This window comes from Pezoporus wallicus, unplaced genomic scaffold (assembly GCF_028554395.1).
Source record: "Pezoporus wallicus isolate ANWC-B61680 ecotype Strahan unplaced genomic scaffold, APGP_CSIRO_Pwel_v1 contig_13178, whole genome shotgun sequence".
NCBI classification, from domain to species: Eukaryota; Metazoa; Chordata; class Aves; order Psittaciformes; family Psittacidae; genus Pezoporus; species Pezoporus wallicus.
The window spans coordinates 507,579-528,535 of record NW_026641245.1 but is presented as its reverse complement, the minus strand read 5'-3'; positions in this window follow the sequence as shown (position 1 = coordinate 528,535).

Sequence of the window (20,957 nt, the reverse complement as noted above, 5' to 3'; positions counted from 1 at the left end):
ATTGCGGGCGGCTGGGAACTGTCCATTACCACATCCCTGCCCACTTTACCCACTGAACACGGGGCCCTGTGCCATGGTGCCACCCCATTACCTGCCCCATGGCAGCTGCCCCTGTGTCACCGTGCCCCAACCTCTTCTCTTGTGATTTCTCCCCTCGGAGCATGTGAGGGCAATGGCACAAGGAAGGTTGTCCAAACCCGGTCCATCCCTTTGGGGTGGGCCACTTGTGCCTGCACCCGTTCTGCACCCGCTCTGCATCCAAGCACCCCGACCCCTCCTGCTTCCAGCTCCAGCACAGCCGAGGCCGGAGCCGAGGAATCCGGATCTCCACTCCCCAGCCTGGGCATGTGAGCGCTTGTCGCAGCCGTCGAGCCGGCTGGGGAACGGTCCTGCTCCAAGACACTTGGGTCGAACTGGAGATTCCCCTGGCGTGAGTCAATGGCACACAACCCCGGACGCATCCGGAGCCACTGCCGGGGTGACGTTAGCAAAGCCTGCAGGAACAGGTAACCCCTGCTCCGTGCTGTGGCTGCCCTGGCTCCGAGCCGTGCAGAGCTGCAGCTTTGGCTGTTGGATGAGGCCACGTTCAGTGTCTGACTCTGCTGGAAGGTACAAACCATCCCGTACAAACCATCTGCGAGCAGAGGAGCAGGGAGAGGGCACTGATGTTTCCCTGTCAGTGAGCCCCACCACAGCCACCCGTGTTTCCTAGTGCCTGGGATGGTGACAATCACATCCCAACTGCTTTAGATGCTGAGAGATGCATGGGGGTACCACAAATCCTGGGTGGCACCACAGGGCTGTAAAGAGCTTCCTACTAGGGCAAGTGGTGCCGAATGAGCAGCCCCTGCATGGCTGTGGCTCTTCCCACCCGGCTGTAACAGGTCTCGGAATTTGCCTGCTTTGGAATTTGCTGCTTTGGAATTGTCTCATGTGCAGGGTTAGCAGGAGGCTCAGCTTGGAGCAGTTTGAGTCCCACAGCATTGCTGCTGGCTCCAGAGGCTCTCACAGCATTCCCAGCCATGCCAGGACTGCTGCAGGGTGGGAAAGAGTGTTGGACTCAGCCAGACAGAGCCCGCGGGCCCAGCTCCGGCTGAGCCAAGCCTTTCATCTGTGTGAGCAGCCAGTGGGCAAGCACAAAAAGAGCGAGCAGCCCCGCGTCCCGTGTTGGTTTTGATGATGATGTAGCTGAGCAGCTCCCAGGGATGTGAAAGTTCGTGTCAGAGTAAACAGGGCTCGCTTCCAAAATGAGGGTCTTTCTGGAATCAGAGCCACGGAATGGTTTGCGTTGGAAGGGACCTTAAAGCTCATTGACCTCCAACCCCCTGCCATGGGGCTCCACACCTTCCGCTTGAGCAGGTTGCTCCAAGCCCCATCCAACCTGGCCTGCAACACGATGCTGGTGTGGTGGCAGGGGGGTGATGCCTCCAGTGGAGGGGCAAAAACGGTTCTGGGTTGTCCCATCCAGGTTGCAGTTGGTGCTGGCCGATGCCTGCTGCCCATGGGGCAGAACCCCTCTGGCAGTGGGACAGGAGAGCTCAGGGCACCCTCCAGGAGCGGGACCCAGGCTGCTGTTGGGCCGAGGTGTGGGACCCATGGGGATCGGTGCAAGGTGAACTCCCTTCGCTGGTGCTTCTGTCTGTGGGTGTTAGTGCTGAGCGTCCTCCCCCCGCCCCACATACCTGTGTTATTAAACAGCTCCTGGCCAGAGGGAAGTGAGCTTCCTGCTGCTGCCCTCCGCAGAGGGGAGGGAAAATCCCCCGGGGGTGGGAAGGAAATTGCAAATACCTCCTGATGCCCCCCCCCTTCCCAGCGGATCCCTTCTGCAGAGCCACCGGGCCCTCTGGCTGCCGGGGGGGCCCTGGCACATCCAGTACTGGGTGCTGCAGCAGCCTCGTGCCCAGCGGGTCCCTGGGGTGACATGGCCGGGCCGGCAGCGGGCTAAGCCTGCTCTGGGTGGCCCGGCCTCGGCAGGGGCTGGACAGGATGATCTCTTCCCAGCCCTAACGGTGCTGGGATCCCCTCGGCTGCCGTGCAGCCGCATGCCCCGCAGCGGTGCCGGGTGCCCGCGGTGGCAGTGGGGCTGCGCTGCCTGCACGCAGCCGCTGGGTGTCACCTGCAATACGGACTGCGGGGCGCGCAGCGTCTTGTACAGCCCCGAGCGCGGCTCCTGCCCGGGCCTGGGCTGCAGGGGGGATGGAGGCTGCAGGGGTGGTGGAGCTGCAGGAGAGATGGAGACTGCAGGGGTGATGGAGCTGCAGGGGGGATGGAGGCTGCAGGGGTGGTGGAGCTGCAGGGGGGATGGACGCTGCCCACAGCAATGCTCAGTGCAAGGCACTGACCCCAGCACCCCCTGGGCTGCAGCAGGGCTCGCATGCAAGCCAAGAGCTAAAGCTGGTGATTGTCTTTGCCACAGCCACAGCTTCACGGGCCAGGCTGGGACACCCAGAGCCACCGTCCCCTGGCACCACAGAGGGTGGCACCGGGGCTCCTGGTGTGACACCCCGATGTGTCCTGCGCTGTGTCTTCCCCGCTGCTGCTGACACCTCCACACTCCTTCCCCAGGCTGCTCTGCCTCATTATTGCCTCTCTGCTCCTGCCTACACCCTTAGGTTTGATTTAGCACTTGGGATTCCTGGCTCCTCTCTGGCAGCCCCTGGAGTGGGAAGTTGCGGTCCCAAGGGCTCGGGAAGTCCCCGCACTGCTCTGGAGCAGCATTTCCATAAGGAGTTGGCAAGAACCACAGAATCACTACATCTGTAATGACACGACTGCAGGTACAACAGCACGCTTCCATTTGGCTTTTTTTTTCCCCTAGAGAGCAAATTATCCATTATTAAGCTTCATTTTCACATCCACATCGTTCTGCTGTTGTGGGATGCAGCCTTTCCAGATCTGAGATCAGTCACTGAAGGAGCTGCATGTAAAACTGCTTTTGGTGTGGCTTCTGTACTGAGGAGCACCAAACCTGGCTGCAGAGCAGGTCTCGCTGCTCTGCTCTGGTGAAGGGGCTGATCTCGGGGTGCGGGGCTGGGTCACTCCGTCGGGCTCACAGGGGTGGGAGCTGCAGGAGCCTTGTGCCAGCAGCAGCTGCCTGATGCTGTGACAACACGTTTGGGGTGTCCAAGCACCTGTCCCCAGTGCTCTCCCCTCCTGCACTCCCTGTCCATCCCCCAACCAGGGCCCTCCCTTCTCACTGGGGCTGAGGCTGCTGTGGCACATCCCCTGGTCTGGCACATGGGAGAGACCCGCAGCTGCGGGGCACATCCATTCGTGCTGCGGGGCACATCCATCCCCGCTGCAGGGCACATCCATCCCTGCTGCAGGGCGCATCCATCCCCGCTGTGGGGCGCATCCATTCGTGCTGCGGGGCACATCCATCCGTGCTGCAGAGCACATCCATCCCCGCTGCGGGGCACATCCATCCCTGCTGCGGGGCGCATCCACCCCTGCTGCGGGGCACATCCATCCGTGCTGCGGGGCACATCCATCCGCGCTGCGGGGCACATCCATCCCCGCTGTGGGGCACATCCATCCGTGCTGCGGGGCACATCCATCCGTGCTGCGGGGCGCATCCATCCGTGCTGCGGGGCGCATCCATCCGTGCTGCAGAGCACATCCATCCGTGCTGCGGGGCACATCCATCCCCGCTGCAGGGCGCATCCACCCATGCTGTGGGGCGCATCCATCCGTGCTGTGGGGCTCATCCATCCGTGCTGCGGGGCACATCCATCCGCGCTGCGGGGCACATCCATCCCCGCTGCGGGGCACATCCATCCCCGCTGCGGGGCACATCCATCCGTGCTGCGGGGCACATCCACCCGTGCTGCGGGGCACATCCATCCCCGCTGCGGGGCACATCCATCCCCGCTGTGGGGCACATCCACCCGTGCTGCGGTGCTGCCTGCTGCGGGCAGGAGATGGGCAGGTCCTGGCTCCCGGCCTGGGACAATGCCCACGGATGCCACTTGCAGAGGCACTGTGGGAGTTAGCCCCTAACAGCAACTGGCCGTGGATAAGCCGGGAGCCCCTGGAAGAGCTGAACAGCCCCGGCTCTCTCAGCCTTTCCTCACACGTTGCCCAGCCCTTGGACCATCTTTGTGGCCCTTCTCTGTCCGTGTTCATCTCTTCCCCAGAGCTCACCCTGCTTATAAAGAGCAGAACAAATGTGCCACAGGCTCTGCAGGCCTCGCCTTCGAGATGGAGCCAAGCAAGCGCTCCTGGCGCTTTTCTTATTACAAACTGTTTTGGAGCGGGGTCTCGTACTTTACAGGTCAAAGACCATTGCAATGGACCAAAGTCACGAGGACCCGTGCGATCAGGAGGTCCCTGTGGTGAGCTGGCATCTCAGAGGTACATTTATTCCTTGATCCTGGCTCATTTTCACTGAGTTTCCCCGTCAGAAGCAGCTTTTCCATGATCACTGCTCCCTGCTCTGCTGTCCTGGTGCTGGTGTGTGACACCGCACGGCCGCTTCCCTTGGCAGGGGCACTGGGATCAGCAGGCGATGCTCTGCGGGGTGGGGTGACCGTGGGTCAGCCCCCTGGGGTGACCCCCACAGCAACGGCTTTGCCCCTCGGCCCCATAGGTCCGGGCAGCGCTGGCGGTGGGCTCAGCCATGGGCACGTCTCGCAGCCACGGTGGGCGCCATGCTCCTCCCCTTCCTCGTCCCCATTTATTTCTGGCTCCCAACTTGTCGTAAATGATTTGAGCTCCACAGTTTTCAAAATTCGAGCTCCAAACCGTTATTTAAAGCCTGACAGGATGCAGGAGTGTATTAAAGGCTTATTTTTAGACCCTTTCTTAGCAGGAGAGGCTCGCTGGGTGGCAGTTTGTACCCCTGGCTTTCCGCTGAGTGCCTGAGACCAGCCTGGAAATCCCGTGGGATGCAGCGTCCCGGGTGGGGCACAGCTGGGTCCTGGCTTCTCGGTGCCGACCAGAGGAGCCAAGTGGGCACAGGGTGCAGAGCTGCTGGGGTCCTTAGGTGAGCTCTTTAGGCTGAAGCTCTTCCCTGTGAGGGTGCTGAGGCGCTGGCACAGGGTGCCCAGAGAAGCTGCGGCTGCCCCATCCCTGGCAGTGCTCAAGGCCAGGTTGGACACAGGGGCTTGGAGCAAGCTGCTCCAGTGGAAGGGGTCCCTGCCCGTGGCAGGGGTTGGAGCTGGAGGAGCTTTAAGGTCCCTTCAACCCAAACCATTCCCTGGTTCTATGACCCTGAACCCTATGTAGGTGCCTCCACTGCCCCAGGTGCTGTCCCCTCATGTGTTTCACTCTCAGTAGTGGCTGACTGTAGTTCTGATTTGGGATATTTTCTGTCCTGCACTTAATTAGTCATAATTGAGGGGTTTGATCAGCCGCACACTGCACATGCCCAAGTGCTAATGAGGTATTTCCACGCTGAATCACCAACTAACGCTTTACACCAATGGTTTTGTTATTCAAGCTGCAAGCCCTGGCTCCGGAGCACAGCGCTCGGGAGCTCCTGTGCGCTAATGCGCCCAGACAGTGGAATGCAAGCAGAAAAGATGATGAACTCGTCATGGAGCACTGACATATTGATGTGGCACCCGCACCTGCCTGCAGGGCTTCCAGAGGCGCTGGGGAACCAGCCCGGCACTGGGCTTGTTTTCAGATCCAGGCTGTTGTTTATCACGCAGCCAGGGTAAGCCGCTAACGCAAGGAAAGCAGAGCGGCGGGGAGAGCAGGGATGGTGCAGTGGGTGCTGGCTGCCCATGGCCACCAGACCCCAGCCCTGATCCATGGGGAAAGGGGATTTGCTGGGGCTCGGGACCAGGGTGGGCTCTGCACCACCCTTGCTCCCTGCAGTGCGATTCCCAGGTACCCAAGTGCATCTCACCGAGATGGGGACCAGCCTTGTGTGCCCCCCCCAGCCAAGGGCATGGGGTGAGGCTCTCCCCAGCCCCTCTTGGTCTGCATTGGGGTAGCCAGAGCCTCACGGCAGTGCCAGGGTGAGGTGTGGGGGCCCAGAGGCAGGGAGCCAGCGCTGCTGCCCAGCCATGGGCTGGGTGAGTGACCCAGATCCTGTGGATGCCATCGCGCAGGAGCAGCATCCCAGCAGCAGGGTTTATTTCCCGCTAGCAACAGCACAAACGATGTCACTTCTCTTTCCATCTTTTTCCTGTCGCTGCTGCTCCTTTCACGGTCTGAGGCAGAGATCAGCTCCCAGGACAGAGAGCTGGAGACACAACCATTGTGCAGGCTTCAGCAAAGCTGCTGCTCTGGTGAAGCAACCCAAGCTCTCCCCGCGGCCGCCCTCCTCGAGGTGATGGGGCTGGTGAGGCATTCAGCAGGTTCCATCACGTGCAGCAGCCCAGCGGTTCTGTTTGTGGAAACATCTCCACAGGGGATCGGGAAACGATGCATTTAGAGGGATTTTACCAAGAAGTTGCAGAAATGCTTCGCCAGGGGCCAACATAACAGGAGCTGTTAGTGTTTGTGTTTATTCATGAGCAGCAGTTGTACATCCTTTGGTCTCCCTGTTTGCCTGGACCGCCCTGTTCCTCTGCACGGGGGGATCAGGACCCTTCCCAAAGGGCAGGGGAGGAAAGATGAAGAGATTTCCTTGGAGTAAGGTTTAGGGACGTGAGGGCTCGAGCCAGCTGGACAGTTTGGTTGTAGGAATAAGCCATGTACGGCCAGGGGAGTTTGGAAAGGCCAGGTTGAACACAGGGGCTTGGAGCAAGCTGCTCCAGTGGAAGGGGTCCCTGCCCGTGGCAGGGATTGGAACTGGAGGGGCTTTGGGGTCCTTCCTAACACAAAGTATTCCATGGTTCTGTGATTTTGGCCGAGTACCCAAGCAGAGTACAGAGGCTGTGAGGTTGCTTCCATGAGGACAGGCACTGGGTCGACCTGGGTGTGATTTCAGTGCCGTTCCCTCGCTATCCTGTTTCCCTGAGGGCTGTTTTCCTGCTCTGGTGCCCGGTGGGGTTTTCAGCCAGGTTTCCATGGGGAAGGCAGCGCACGGGATGGAGTCCATCTGCCTGCCTGCCCGCAGGGGACCACAGGCACTGCGAGCGGGTGGGCTTCAGCCAGACCCAGCTGCTCCCGCACCTTGTGCAGTGATTCCTGCTTTCCCCCCTAGGCTGCCACAGGGGAGCCTCAGCAGTGAATCCATGGAGGGGTTCCAGGCTTCTTTGCCGATATTCTGTTTTCTACATCCCATTTTCCACCGCCCTGTTCCCCGCTGTGTCTGATGAGAAAGCCAAAGCTTTGGCACATTTGAATGGCTTTGTGTTTTTCCATATCTTCTTAAAACCTTTATCCGACTCCTAACGGGTGCAGTGAAATACCAGCCGGAGCTGCGGCTCCTGCAGCACACAGAGGTTCCACATTTACTGGAGATGTTGGCTTATGTCCTACTTGCTCGTGCTAATTTTGTCAGCAGGAATGATGCCTCCTCCAGTGCTCCACAGCCCTCCATGGGTCCATGGGAAATCCAGTGCTGCCACTGCACCCGGAACAGCCTGGTCCTGTGCTGCCTGTGCTGATGTGCAAGGAAACACGATAAAATACCCTGGAAAACTGTGAGTGCCTGGAAAACACACCTCATGTGCCACTGAGCACGAGGCAGCATTTGCTGACGTGCCAAAGCGTTCAGTTCTTCCACACAGCTGTGGGTTTGAAGCCATTCCCCTTGGCCTGTCCCTACATCCCTTGTCCCAAGCCCCTCTCCAGGTTTCCTGCAGCCCCTTTAGGCACTGGAGCTGCTCTCAGGTCTCCCCTTCAGGAGCCTTCTCTTCTCCAGGCTGCCCCAGCCCAGCTCTCTCAGCCTGGCTCCAGAGCAGAGCTGCTCCAGCCCTCACAGCAGCTCCATGGCCTCCTCTGGCCTCACTCCAGCAGCTCCACGTCCCTCTGGTGCTGCTGTCCCAGAGCTGGGTGCAGAATGGCGGGGGGGGGGGGCCAAGTCCTTCTCCTCAGACTGCTCCATCCACTCTCCCAGCCTGTGCTGGGGATTGCCCCAACGCAGGGGCAGGACCTTACACTTGGCCTTGCTGAACTCCATGAGGTTTGCAGGATCCCACCTCTCCAGCCTGTCATGGTCCCTGTGGGTGCAACCCTTCCCTGCAGTGTGTCGATGGCGCTGCACAGCTCAGGCATGGACACAGCGACGATGACAGGCAGTGCATCGGTGTGCTCAGCGGCCCCGCGGCCGGGGCATCCCTGTGCCCAGTTGGACCCTGCCTGGCTGTTGGGTACCAGGGTGCTCTGCGCTCTCTGGAGAAAAGGATTCACGGAGCATCCGGGAGGCAAATGTGTCGCCATGACAACGGGGTATGGAAACACCATCCAAACGTGTCAAATGAGGGGAATTATAAATACTAAACCCACAGTCTGGAATCGATCAACAGCTCAGTTTAATGTTGCTGCTTTCGGCTGCATCCTGCTGCCACTGCGCTCCCCGAACCCCACATGAACATCCATGGTGGGTCTGTGGCTCCAGCCACACACCAGCCTATCCATCACCTGCAGCTGTAGCCCTGGGGTCAGAGCTTCTCCCATGAGGAATTAGTTGTTAATAACACGCAGCACGCTTGTTTTCAAAACCCCAGCAAATTAATTTGTAACCCATTGGCACTGTTTATCTGCCACCAGCGCTCCTGGGTTCACAGTTTTAATGCACTGCAGCAGTTAATCATGTCTCTTCCAGCAACAGTTTTAATTAAACACTTTCATTTCTTTTTTTTTTCCCTTCTAATCCAATGCTGAAGAAGCATTGCTGAAGCAGCTGATCATGACTTAGATCATGACTTGGTTGGGGTTTGTTGTCTGACATTCCCCACGTACAGCACAATGCAGCAGAATCACAGAACCACAGGCTGGTTTGTGTTGGAAGGGACATTAAAGCTCCTCCAGTCCCAACCGCTGCCATGGCCAGGGACACCTTCCGCTAGACCAGGTTGTTCCAAGCCCTTCTTTCAGGAGCAGCCTGTGCCAGGGGTCCGTGTGGCAGCACCGATGGCACCAGGCAGTGCTGGGGTCACAGCCCGTAGTGAGTGACTGGGATGGCTCCTGGTCCCACTGGAGGCACCTGGGCTGGGCTCATCTTTTCTCCTCCACCAGCACATGCCCACGTCCCTGCCCTCCTCCCCGGTACAGGTGGCTGCTAGCTCCCTCCTGCCCACGTGCCCATCCCGGAGAGGCCCTGCGGAATGTTCCATCACTGAATCACGTTGGGCTGACTGGGAGCCAAGTCCTGCGGTGGCTGGATCCCTCCCGGTGGTGTAGGGTGAGGTGTATGGGTGTTCTGCACAGTGGGAAACCATCCCGCTTTTGAGACAAGGCAGCAGGTCAGAGCAGGAGGATGCAAATGGGATCTAGTCCCAGTGACCTTGCCTGTGCCCATGCTTGTGCCGGGTGGTTTGGTTTCCACCTCCTGAGGAAGGAGCCTTGCCCTGATGAGTGCTGCCCGGGTGAAGGCGTTCCACGCGAGCACTGGAGCAGGAGCAGCTCTGCCCAGTTCCGCCCTGTAACGGCAGAGCCCCCTCGCAGAGCCGCATCACGCAATTCCCGGGACAGCCTCGGCTCCTCCTTCAGCTGAGTTTCCAAATCCATCCCCAAACAACCGGCCCCGCAGCACCGACACCTGATCTGGAATTCAGCTTCAGCAGCGAGATCCGCTCTGACAAGCTGCTAACGAGCTCCCACCCCGGCAGCCGAGGCAGAGCTAAGCGGCTCTGACAGCCCTCTGCCAAATTAGCGCATGTAAACGCGTCCCGAGCGGCGCTGGTCCCCAGCAGCCTTTTTGTGGCAGAGACGAGCTAAATACGACTGCTCTGGGGGCGGCGCCGCGGATCGCGGCATCCTCGGTGCTCCCCCGGCCCCACGGACAGACCCCGCGGCCGCCGCGCTCCGGCTGCTCCCCCCGGGACAGCTGCGGCAGCGACGGGCCCCTCGGATGCGGGCGGTGCCCAGGGCGGCCCCCGGGTCCCAGCTCCGCACGGACCCGGCGCTGGTTCCGCAGCAGGCGGCCCCCGTCCCCCCGAGGCTGCCGGCGGGGGCTGTGCCCCCAGAGCAGCTCCTTCCGGCCCCACGCAGAGCCCGGTGCCTCTCCTCCTGTTTAGCACCACTGAGGCACTGCCCGCCCTGCGCTGGCAGCAGCGTAGTCCATACCCGAGACCATCCACGGAACAGCAGCCACCTGGAGGGGATGAAGGGTTCCTGGAAGCGCGCTCTTCCCAAGGGAACTGGGATCTGCCCTATGTCCCATGGGCAAATTTGGGATGATTTATGGTCCTTTCCTCCTGCACTCGCTGGCAGTGAGTGGACACCTGGCCCCAGTTTCCTGGTGGATATTTCCTTTGCTCAGTTTGGGGTTTCCTTTGGCCAGCTTGGGGGTTTTTATCCCATTTTTCCTGAAGCCCGTGTTCCGCACCCATGGTGCAGGATCCCAAAGGTCGCATCTACACCTCCCCTGGTTCCATTCCAGCCCCATTGCTCCCGCTAGTTGTGTGTACACGCACAGAGAGTCCAATGGGTGGCATTTGACACCCGGAAGGTTTGTAACTCAGACAATGGGAAAACCAGTACCCCAAACGGTGACAACTGCTTTATTTGTGCAGCCAACATGGCCAATTCCTGTGTGTGAGAGGCTTTTTTTGTCATTTACCGAAGTCAGTTGGAACAGAGAGACAAAATCCAGCGTTTGTGACACCTCCGACAGCTTGGAAGGGCTCTTTCAAATGCAGCAGCACTCAGCAGGCGTGACATTTGAAACTCACTTATTTCATTGCCAGGCAAAACCTTATGCCTTTATACTGCATTTTTCCTGCTGTTTTTCAGGGCAGGAATTTCTCCCTTTTCTGGTTTCATTCCATTATAACAGACCAGCTTGGGGAAAAAATAAAATCTCTGCTGTAAGAAGAAATTGGCTTTGAAATAGCAGAAATGTGGCTTGTTCGTGTGGCTCCGGGCTCGGGGGGAGCTCCTGGGTACCCACACGCCTGCCTGGTTACCTTACCCTGTCCACCAGCACGGGGGGTGCAGCCATTATATCCCTGTGCTGATCCCCTGAACTACCTGAAATGGAAATACTAAAAGGCTGTTTCATGTTTGGCCTTTTAGGATTGATTCGGTGAGCTCTGAAGGGCTGCCATACACACGCTTGGAAAACCTTTCCCTGGTGCGGCTTTGGATGCTCACGGACTCATGTGCTGCCCGTATCCAGAATCTTCTGTTTAAGGGAACTGAGGCCTCACACCTCAGACCGAGCAGCCCAGGAACGCTCACTTTTATGGGGAGTCCATTCCCTTGCATACAAGCTGTTCCTCATGGGTTCAGCCTGAGGCAATGGGAAGGATGAAGTGGGAGGGATGCGGCGATGCAGTGGGTCTGGCTGCCCACAGGGAGCATCCAGGGTCCAGCACATGGGTGGGGAGAGCAGCTGCTTGAGCGGCTCCTTGGGAAGGCCCAGGTGGGAGCTGGGGGGCAGTCAGCCCTTGTTAACCATCAGCACCAGGTGCTCTGGGTGATGCCTGGGAAGGGGCAGGCAGAGCTGGTGCTTCTGGGTCATCTTCAGCAATAAAAGGGGAAGCTGTTGCTTTGCCTGTGCTGGTGGGTTTTGTGGGGCTGGGTGCTGTGGTCAAGTGACGGTGATGCCCTAGGAGCCTCCCTGTGGCTCCTGTTTCAGCTGTGTATGCAAGACGAACAGGAGGGACGGTGATGTTCGGAGGCAATCTCTGCTCCCTGTATCCCAATGCAGTCTCATTGGTATGGGATCCCAGCACTGCAGAGGATGCTTGTGCCAGGTAAGGCTGATGCACTGGGGTGTGTGCTACCTGCTGCAGCAGAGCTGGCCTGGAGCTGATGCCCTGGAGGCAGCATCTGCTGCTCAATGTTATTATCTCTGGTAAATGAGCCGTTTAGTGGGAATAAGTTGTTGATGGTGATCTAGGTTGTGTAAGTGCTGTGGGGTGACCTGGGCTGGGAGAGCTGGGCTTGTTTGAGCATGTGTAGAGACTTGGAGGTGCATGAAGCAGGCACTGGAGGCAAAGCTGCCCTGACAGTGGGTGGTGATTGCAAGCAGCCCTAGGCAGGGACGAGGCTGTGGGAATGGGAAACCTGGAACCCCTTTGGATGCTGTGGGTAGTAGAGCCAGTAGAGCCCTGTGTACGCAAGGGGTGGCTGGGGTGGGTCTGGCCTTTGGGCTGTTATTGGAAAGCAGGTCTGGATTTCATGGAATCAGACTGGTTTGGGTTGGAAGCGCGGCAGCTCTTCTCCCCAGTGTCCCACGGGGATGGCTGTCACGGTGCCCACTGTCCCTCATCCCCTCTATGTGCCGCTGCCAGGAGCCTTGGCTGTGCTCGCCTGTGCAGCAGCTGGGGCAGCACGTGCATCCCCTTCAGCCTTCTCCTCTGAGCAGTGTTTGTGCTAAAAGAGGAATTCAGCTATTTGAAATACCAGCGCGGATGATTCAGTGTCTGCCCAGGCGGGCGTGAGGGAACACGGGTGCTGCTCTCCAGGCTTTATTCTGGGGACAAAACCTCTTCCCTTGTGCTGGTCTCCCCTAGTGGAAGGGATGCTGTGAGCCTGCAGCCTATGGGGCTGCTGAGGGGAGACGGTGGCTTTGGACCCTGCTAGAATAAGCATTGATGGAGCAGTCTCCCTTGGCCAATGGCATCCCTGCAGCTCCAAAAGCTTTCCGTACCTTCAGAGCTGGCTCTTTCCTGCGTGTTTTCATCCTCTTGTTGCTTGTCCTCACCCTGTGTCTTCTGTCCTCTGGTTGGGAGGCGAAGGTGTTGGGGACCCTGAGGTGGGGTGCCCTGGTCCCCAACACCTCACTGTGTGTCCTAGGGGGAAATCATGGCTTCTGCTGCTGCTGGAGCTCCCATGTGGACAATGCCACCAGGAGCAGAAGGATTTAGTAGAAAATTCCCTCTTTCAGATGCAATTGGTGTGGGCTCTCCACAGTCCTGGTTTCCAGGCACTGGAGGCTGCTGGAAATGCTCTCCTGGAGACAGCAAGTCCATGGGAATGTGGGAGGCCTGGTGAAGCATTCCTGGGGGGGTCATCCTCTGTTTTCCCCCACTGCCACAACTGATGTTCCGTGAGCGATGGGTGCAGCAGCACCACAGGGACAATGCTGCATTCCCCCTCAAGCCCACGCGTGTGATGCTGTGGGGTGCATTGTACAGGGCTGGGTTTGGGAGGCTGTGAGGGAGCAGGGGGTGTGCTGAGCCCCACATCCTGACCCACTGACAGCAGAGACGTGCTGCAGCATCCCTGTGGGACCTGCAGCGAGGGGACAGGCAGCATCGGGCTCTGCCAGGTGGTTCCTCACAGCCTGGTGGGGTATCAAAGTGTTATCTGTGTAACACAGATTAGAGCCACAGACTGGTTTGGGTTGGAAGGGATCCCGATGCTCATCCAGATCCAACTCCCTGTGCTCCCAGTGGGCAGCTCCTCACTTGGGCTGACAAGGACATGAGGGGCTGGTGCCTGGGAATGGCAATTTAAGAGCCCAGCTCCAAAGTGTTTCCTGGTTAGTTCTGGACCCATCGGGACAACTGAACAAGGCTGTCATTGATTCTCTGCTGCCAGTGATGCTTCAATGGGCCCCGGCTGCTGCAGCCCAGCCAGTCCTGTGGCCCCAAGGTGGGAGAGCCTTCGGGAACCTGGGTTCACATGGTCCCAGTGTTCCCGTCCAGCTCACTAATCCCCTGATCCACCTCTGTCCCACACAGAAAGCACAAGAATGACTCACATCTGATTAATTTGCCTTATCCAGAAGAATCTCCCTGAATTAGCAAATGCTTTGTGTCACTTGTTTCCATAAGCAGCATGAAAACATCCTGCAGAGCCGGCATCTGCATCCATGGCAGTGCCAGCCCTGCCCGGAGCACGCTGCAGCGAGCAGGGCTGGGTGAGCGCCGTGAGCCCTGGTGGGACATCATCTGCTGACGGTGATCTCGGAGCACGTTTCTGGGCCAGCCCAGGTCCTGCCTGCCCGGTGTTCCCAGCCACGTCTCCCCATGGCACTGCTCGTGGAAGGCTGCCCGGGATGTGCTGGGATCTGCTCCGTCAGCAGCACATGCTTAAGCTGGTTAAAAATAACCCTGCCACTCGCCGGTGACTGAGGGGGTCTGGTACAGCAAATCCCATGGTGATGGGAACCGAGCAGCCTCGGCGTCGGAGCCTTCCCCTGGGGTTGGGGACCTCGCTGTTGGCGCTGGGGGCTCACTGCTCTCCCACGGGTTATCTCCTGACAGCCACAAATAGCAGCCAGCAAGGGCGAGGAGACCCGGTGCCTCCCCTTGCTCAGCTGGTGACTGCCTGTACGGCCTTGGGCAAATCACTGCCTTCTGTTGTGGGGTGAGGAGAGGGATAGACGTGTGCTGAAACACACCATGGGACAGACGAGGAGGGCCCCCACAGCCGGGTGAACCAGCTCCATCCAGCACCCAAAAAACCCCGCAAAAGTCCCGAGGCTCTGTAACAACTCATGAAGCTGTACAGGCAAGGGTCGGGAGCTGCGGCTCGGGTGCGAGGAGCTGGTGTGGATGTGGGTCGTGTCTCTGTGGGTCAGCCCCAGGGATGCTGCTGGGGGCCAGCCCTGTCCTGCGCCTTGCAGGGAGGTGGGATCAGAGCTGGGAAACGCTGGGGCTTTCCCAGGTGCTGTAACACCAGAGTCCATCTGCAGCAACAGGCAAGTGATGGAGCTGGAGGCCTGACACAGCACCTTCTTACTGGGAAGGTGAACGTGGATCCCACCGTGCCCTTGGGGCGGATAATCCCATCACCTGCATAAGCAGCTCACGCAGAGCTGATCGGTGGGTACTTGTGAGAGTTTGACCTGCAGCAAAAGGGGAGCTGCCTGGGTTAGTGAGTGACACCCGTGTCCTGCCCCCAGCTCCCTGTGTCAGCCGGTGTGTTCACTGTCTGCTGTCAGGGTTTCTTTCACCCCTCAAACCAAGTCCTGTGGCTCTGGTGTCTCCTTACGCCATTGTAGCAGGTACAGGAGTGTTTGGTGTCTTCCAGGTGTGCTGGTAGAGGGACAGAGAGACGCAAGTTCTCCATGACAATAAGTGATTAATTGCTTTAGAGTTGTTGTTGATTGGGGATGGGATGCATCTGCAGTAGCGTTACCCAGAGCACCCCCGGCAGGGCTGCTGAGGGAGCCCTGCAGCCGCAGGGTGCTGGCCTCGCTCCCCATGGCTAATCCCACTGGCCCTGGGGATTACACACCTGAATGCAGCACATCCAGTCCTGGGACAGATCGTCCAAGGTGATCCTGCACCGGCAGGCACGGCTTTGGTGTCTGGCACAGATTCTCCCCCAGAATCTGTAGCATTAGTGCAGCATCTGTCCAAGGCTTGGAGGGGGCTGAAAGCCCTGCTCCTAATGCTCGGGTGCCCGAAGGCAAGGGTGCAGGGTGGCCCCCAGACTGGTGACACTGACCTGTCCCCAGTCAGGCTGCAAACCCAGGGGTCAGGTGGACCCTAGAGCTCAGGTCCCGCTGCTCTGTGGCTTTGGGCTTGGCCAGCCCTGGCTCTCCCCTCTGGGTATGTCCTGAGGAAGGATGCTCAGGATCTGCTCTTGTACCTCATCCCTGTGCCCCCCCTGGGTACCAGGCCGGCACTGCCCGCTGTGCAGGCATCACAGGCAAAGCATTGCCGTTTTCTGTGCTCCCAGCTCGGAGCAGAGCTCGCTCTTCCAAAGTGTCCAGAGGATTTCAAAAATAGAGCTTCAGCAGGTCTGCTTTTAGTGTTGCTGGGTAAAGGTCTGCCGTGCTCCTGGGAGACGGGCAGAGGGATGGGAGCCTTCTCCAGCCATCCGTGAAAGCAGTGAATGGGGGAAAACCCTGTTACAGGCGTTCATCGATAAAAATACCTTGTTCTGAGCACGCTGGAGCCTGCTGGGATTGGAAGGATGCTGTTTGCTGGGATGTTGCAGATCCCCACCTGGGGCAGCTCCACCTCTGCTGGTGCTGGTCACATCAGGCTTCCCACCCACACGTGTGCCCGGACCCGTGTGCGCACACAGGGCTGTGGGGCTGCCCCACTGCGGCAGAGCCCGGCTCTGGTGCGGCTCCTCCCCTCTTCCTGCCGGTGTCACATTTAACACCTCATCAAGTCTGATTGTTTTACTCCTTGGCTGGTAAGATGCGGTCTCGTTGCAATTAGAGAACAGAAACGGCGCATTCCCGCTTCCCAGAGCGGGTCAGGCCGGGCCTTGCGGCTGGTTTGTGCCCCAGGCGGCCCTCGCCCCATGGGAGATGCTCGGCACCGGGCCTGGGCAGTGGAACTGTGTGAGCGGGGGCTCCGGGGAATGCGGCTCCGCTTGAAGCTGTAGCTTAGGGCAAACCATTGCGTCCCCGTGGCGGCAGCTCGGAGCAGCAGGAGCCCTTCAGCGCAGTGTGGTGTTGACTCAAGCCTAGCAATGGAGGCCGTGCAGAGCTATGCCATCTGCAGCTCTCTTAGTGCCGCTTGCACCAGCTTTAACCCGGACCTGCTGCGTGTGCATCCATGGGGAGATGGGCAATCCCGCTGTGAGTGCCAGCAGCAGCCAGGCGGGCACCCGGAAGGGAGACCAGCCCCTGGCTCCTGCCTCGTTAACAGGGAGCTGTCTTTCCCTGCAGCAAGTGCCCAAGCATCGAGAACGCTCCCTCATGGTGACAGAATTGAGGTACAAATGCGTGATTTCAGTCCTGCTGCTCATGAAATGCACCCAGGAGCTGCTGATGCTCCGCTGGCAGTGCTGGCAGTGCCCCCGGGGTTCTGAATATCCCACAGAGCCAGGCACGGGGAATTCTGCTCACCAACATAGCAGGCAGCCCGGCACTGGAAGGTGGGGAAGATGCTCCAGGACTCCTTGTGCTGCCACATACATGCCCTGGTTGTGCCCTGCCTGTGAAGGATGAGGGGGGCAGTGAAATCCCCCAAGATGGGCTGGTTTACAGGGTGCTCCATCACTGCCGTGGGGCTGGGAATGCTGGGGACCCCCAGCACAGCCTGGCTCCTGCTCTGGATGCTCAGCAGTGTGGAAACCCCAGAGGAACACAGTCGGATACAGTGAGTGGGGATGTTTGTACCTGAAATACCCTGTCCCTGCAGGGCCAAGGGGGTCCTTAGAAACCTGCAGCTCTGGCTTTAGGGGAGGTTTCAGTCTGTGGTGTGGCCAGGGCTGCGTGGAACAGCAGGGACCCCCAGCCTGTGCAGCGCGGATCACATGCATACAGCTATAATTTTAGCTGTGATGTGCTCGGTGAGGCTCCGAAAGTGCTGCTTTGTCTCAGGAATGCCTAAAAATAACGGTTGGTTACCAAATGGCTGCTGTGCGAGCCCAGAGCCTCCCCCCAGCCCCAGAGCCCCGTGTGCTGCTGCTCCTCACTCACTGCCAGCAGTGTCACGGCTCCGGGTACCTGGCACAAGGTGCTGGCAGCGGCCCCGTGCTGATGGATCCAGCTCCCCCGGGAGCTCTCCATGGAGATGGGAATGATTCACATTAGGTGATCGCCAACTGCGGCTGTGAGCAGGGCTTGTCCTCATCCAGCCCCAGGGGCAGTAGTTTGAGGTGCTGCAGTGGGTGCTCAGTGTCTCTGCCTGACCCTGACATGGGACAGGGACAATTGCTGTCTGTGCCCAGGTGCCTGGTGTTCTTTGCTGGGCTGGGCAGAGGCTGTGTCATTGTCCAGCTTGTCGCTGGTATAGAATGCTAGGATGGTTTGTGTTGGAAGGGAGCTTAAATGTCATGCAGTCCCAGCCCCTGCCACGGGCAGGGACCCCTTCCACTGGAGCAGCTTGCTCCAAGCCCCTGTGTCCGACCTGGCCTTGAGCACTGCCAGGGATGGGGCAGCCACAGCTTCTCTGGGCACCCTGTGCCAGCGCCTCAGCACCCTCCCAGGGAAGAGCTTCTGCCTAAGAGCTCAGCTCAGTCTCCCCTCGGGCAGGTTCAAGCCATTCCCCTTGGCCTGTCCCTACATCCCTTGTCCCAAGCCCCTCTCCAGGTTTCCTGCAGCCCCTTCAGGCACTGGAGCTGCTCTCAGGTCTCCCCTTCAGGAGCCTTCTCCTCTCCAGGCTGACCCAGCCCAGCTCTCCCAGCTTGACTCCAGAGCAGAGCTGCTCCAGCCCTTGCAGCATCTCCATGGCCTCCTCTGGACTCGCTCCAGCAGAGCACAGTGGCACAGGGATGGCTGAGGCCAGTGGGACACATGGAGGGGAAGGCCCTGAGTGATCTGTGCCTTGATTAAACATGGGGAGGCAATTCCAGCCCCTGTAGCTCAGGTGAAGGAGCTGGTACCCAGCACTGTGTGACGAAGAGTGGTGCCTGCACCCTCTCTGCGGGCTCAAGAGCTGCTGGCATAAATTACCACGTTGTCATCCCTGGAGCTGAGATTCCCAGAGAATAGCTTAGCGGTTCAAAGGGCTGCTGAAGCAATTTCACACAGCATAATAACAGTCCTTGAGCTTTCCCGTTAAAACCCATCAACAAACCCATGGCTCTGGCAGCTTGGCTGCCTGCTGGCTCTGGGGTCAGCCCTGTCCTGACACCCTTCACAGGGAGGAGGGTTCTAAGTGACAAATTAGCCTAATGAACCCACAGCATCTCTGTTGTGGTGAGGAGCCCTGGTTTGTGCACCCCCATCCCGTGCTGCAAGCGTCACTGCTCCGTCTGCCTGGCCCCCGTGCTGGTGGGAAATGGGACCTGGGAGGTGGAAAGGGGCGTAGGTGGGGCTGGTGGCACTCACCCTGCCTGGTGAGAACACAGCCCGCTAACCTGCTGCATCAGCAGCTTTGGCTCAGCCAGAAGATGGGAGAGCATCCCGAATTCCCATCTCTGGTGAGTGATTTCAGTGTCTGGCTGATTGAAAACCTTTGGCCAACTGGGACCAATAGGGGCTCGGTGTGGGAGAGGTGTTTCTGCTCCCCAGAGAGCCCCATGCACCAGCATCCTGCCCTGGCTAGGGCTGTCCCCTTGCTGCAGGTTTGTGCCCCTCTCCCTGTCCCTCTCCTGCCTGGCACATACAAAGCTCTAATTCATGCTCCAGGAGGCCAATGATTTCTAAAGCAGGAAATCGAAAGCATTTCCAAAGCCCAGCTCCTGCAGCCAGGGAGGCTACGGGCAGCTTCCACCCGCCTTTACTTCTTGCAAGCCCTGAAGTGCTGACGAGCAGCGAGGGAAGTCACCGCGCTCCATCGGGATCACCCTCCTGGCGCAGCACAGCCCTGGTTAAAGGGCCCTTTATGGGGAGCACACGTGGAGCTGCCGACACCTGTAACGCACACGGCTTGTGCCTGTGATTTCCAGCCCCCGGAATGAGCGCGGCGCGTGGATCCCGCCGGAGCTGGGCTCCGGGCACTTGCGGCTCTGCAGCTTCCCATGGACCTTATCTGCATTTTTACATAATGCTGCCAGGAGCCTTGCAGAGGAGGCGGCGATGCGGGAGCTCCGGGCGCAGGGAGCGCGGCTCCGCGGGGCCGGTTCCCTGCCTGCACCACGGGACTGGGGAAAGCCGAAACGGATCAGGCGCCTGGTGGGCTTCCAGAGCTGTTTGCTCCTGGAGCCGGTTACTGCTGAGGGATTCGCAGCAGGGAGAAGATTTTTCCCTCTCAGCAAATACGAGTCCATCCAGTGTGCGTTCCCAGGCCTGGTGCATGCTATGGATTGAAGATGAGGATGGGGCAGTGCTGGGCCAGCTGCTGCTGTTGGGATGTGGGCTCCCGCTCTTCTGCTTCCCAGCCCGCTTCCATGTTTATTAAACACTTCAACGGAGAGAGAAGAAATCACTGCAATTAAAATACTTGGAAACCCTGGGAAACCTTCACTGCAGGCAAAGTCCCTGCCTCGTGGTCTGCCTCAGGGGGAGTGATGGACACTGCCCGGGGCAGAAGGGGCACACTGCAGATGCCTTAGGATCGACGGAAGTAAATGTCACATGCAAACACCAAAGCTCACTCTGAGTTCCCGTGTCTGCTCCAACCTCATGACCTGGCAGTGGGATTTTCCATATCACCTAAGGGGGGGTCCCAGCTAAGCCAGCACTTCCTGCCCCAGCTGCGTGATTTGACCCAGCAGCAGAGGCTGTGGTGGTGCAACAGGATGTGGAACCTTCTTGATGGCTGGAATAATGGGAAACGGGAGAGCCCTGGCCAATGGAGGGCGTCAGCCATACCGGTCGGGAAAGTCCTGGAGATAAGGAGGTGTGAGGGCAGCAAGAGGCTCTCCTTTGCCCCTGTCCGGAGCTGCTTTGCCCCAGTCCAGCATTAATCCGGTGCCTGGTGGTGCTCAGGCTGTATCCCTTGGGGAGTGATGGGTGCATGTTCCAGGGAGTACCCAGGCCAAGCAACTCCATCCTGGAGCCAGCACCCTTCCCAATTCCAGTTCCCTCCTGTTGCCGTGGCAACCCATGACCTCACTGCATTCCTTGGAGATCTGCCAGCATTTTCGGTGGAAACAAAGCTAATTAAGAGGGTTTTCCTGATGCCCTCCCTGTCTGCAGGGGCTGGGGACACTCGGGGCTGGTTCCCCTGCCAACGCAGGCAGGCAGCTGCCCGTGGGCAGCAGGGTGCCTGTATTACCTCACAGCCACCTCTGGTCCCACACATGCCCTTCATCGTGGTGTCTGACCGACCCAAAACAGAACAGGAGGAGATGGAACAAGGGTCCTCTCTCCTCTCCCACATGTGGCATGGGGGAGCGGCTGCGGAGTTACTGGGGTGCCCTAGTGGGAGGTGGGGATGGGAAGGAGGAGGATGGTGATGAGCATTCCTGGTCCCCCTGCATGCTTGAGGGCCTGCAGCTTGCAGGGACCAGATCAGCTTCATGCTCCTGAGAGGGTGCAGGCTGCGTGTGGGTCCCACCGAGGGGAAGGGCATAAGTGGGGATGTCCCATAGTCAGCAACATGTAGGGCAGGACACGGGGATGGTTCCTGGGATGCAGGAGAGCTGGTGCCTGAGCTTGCAGTGGATGCTGTGGGTCTCTATTAGCCTCTGATTAGACCCAG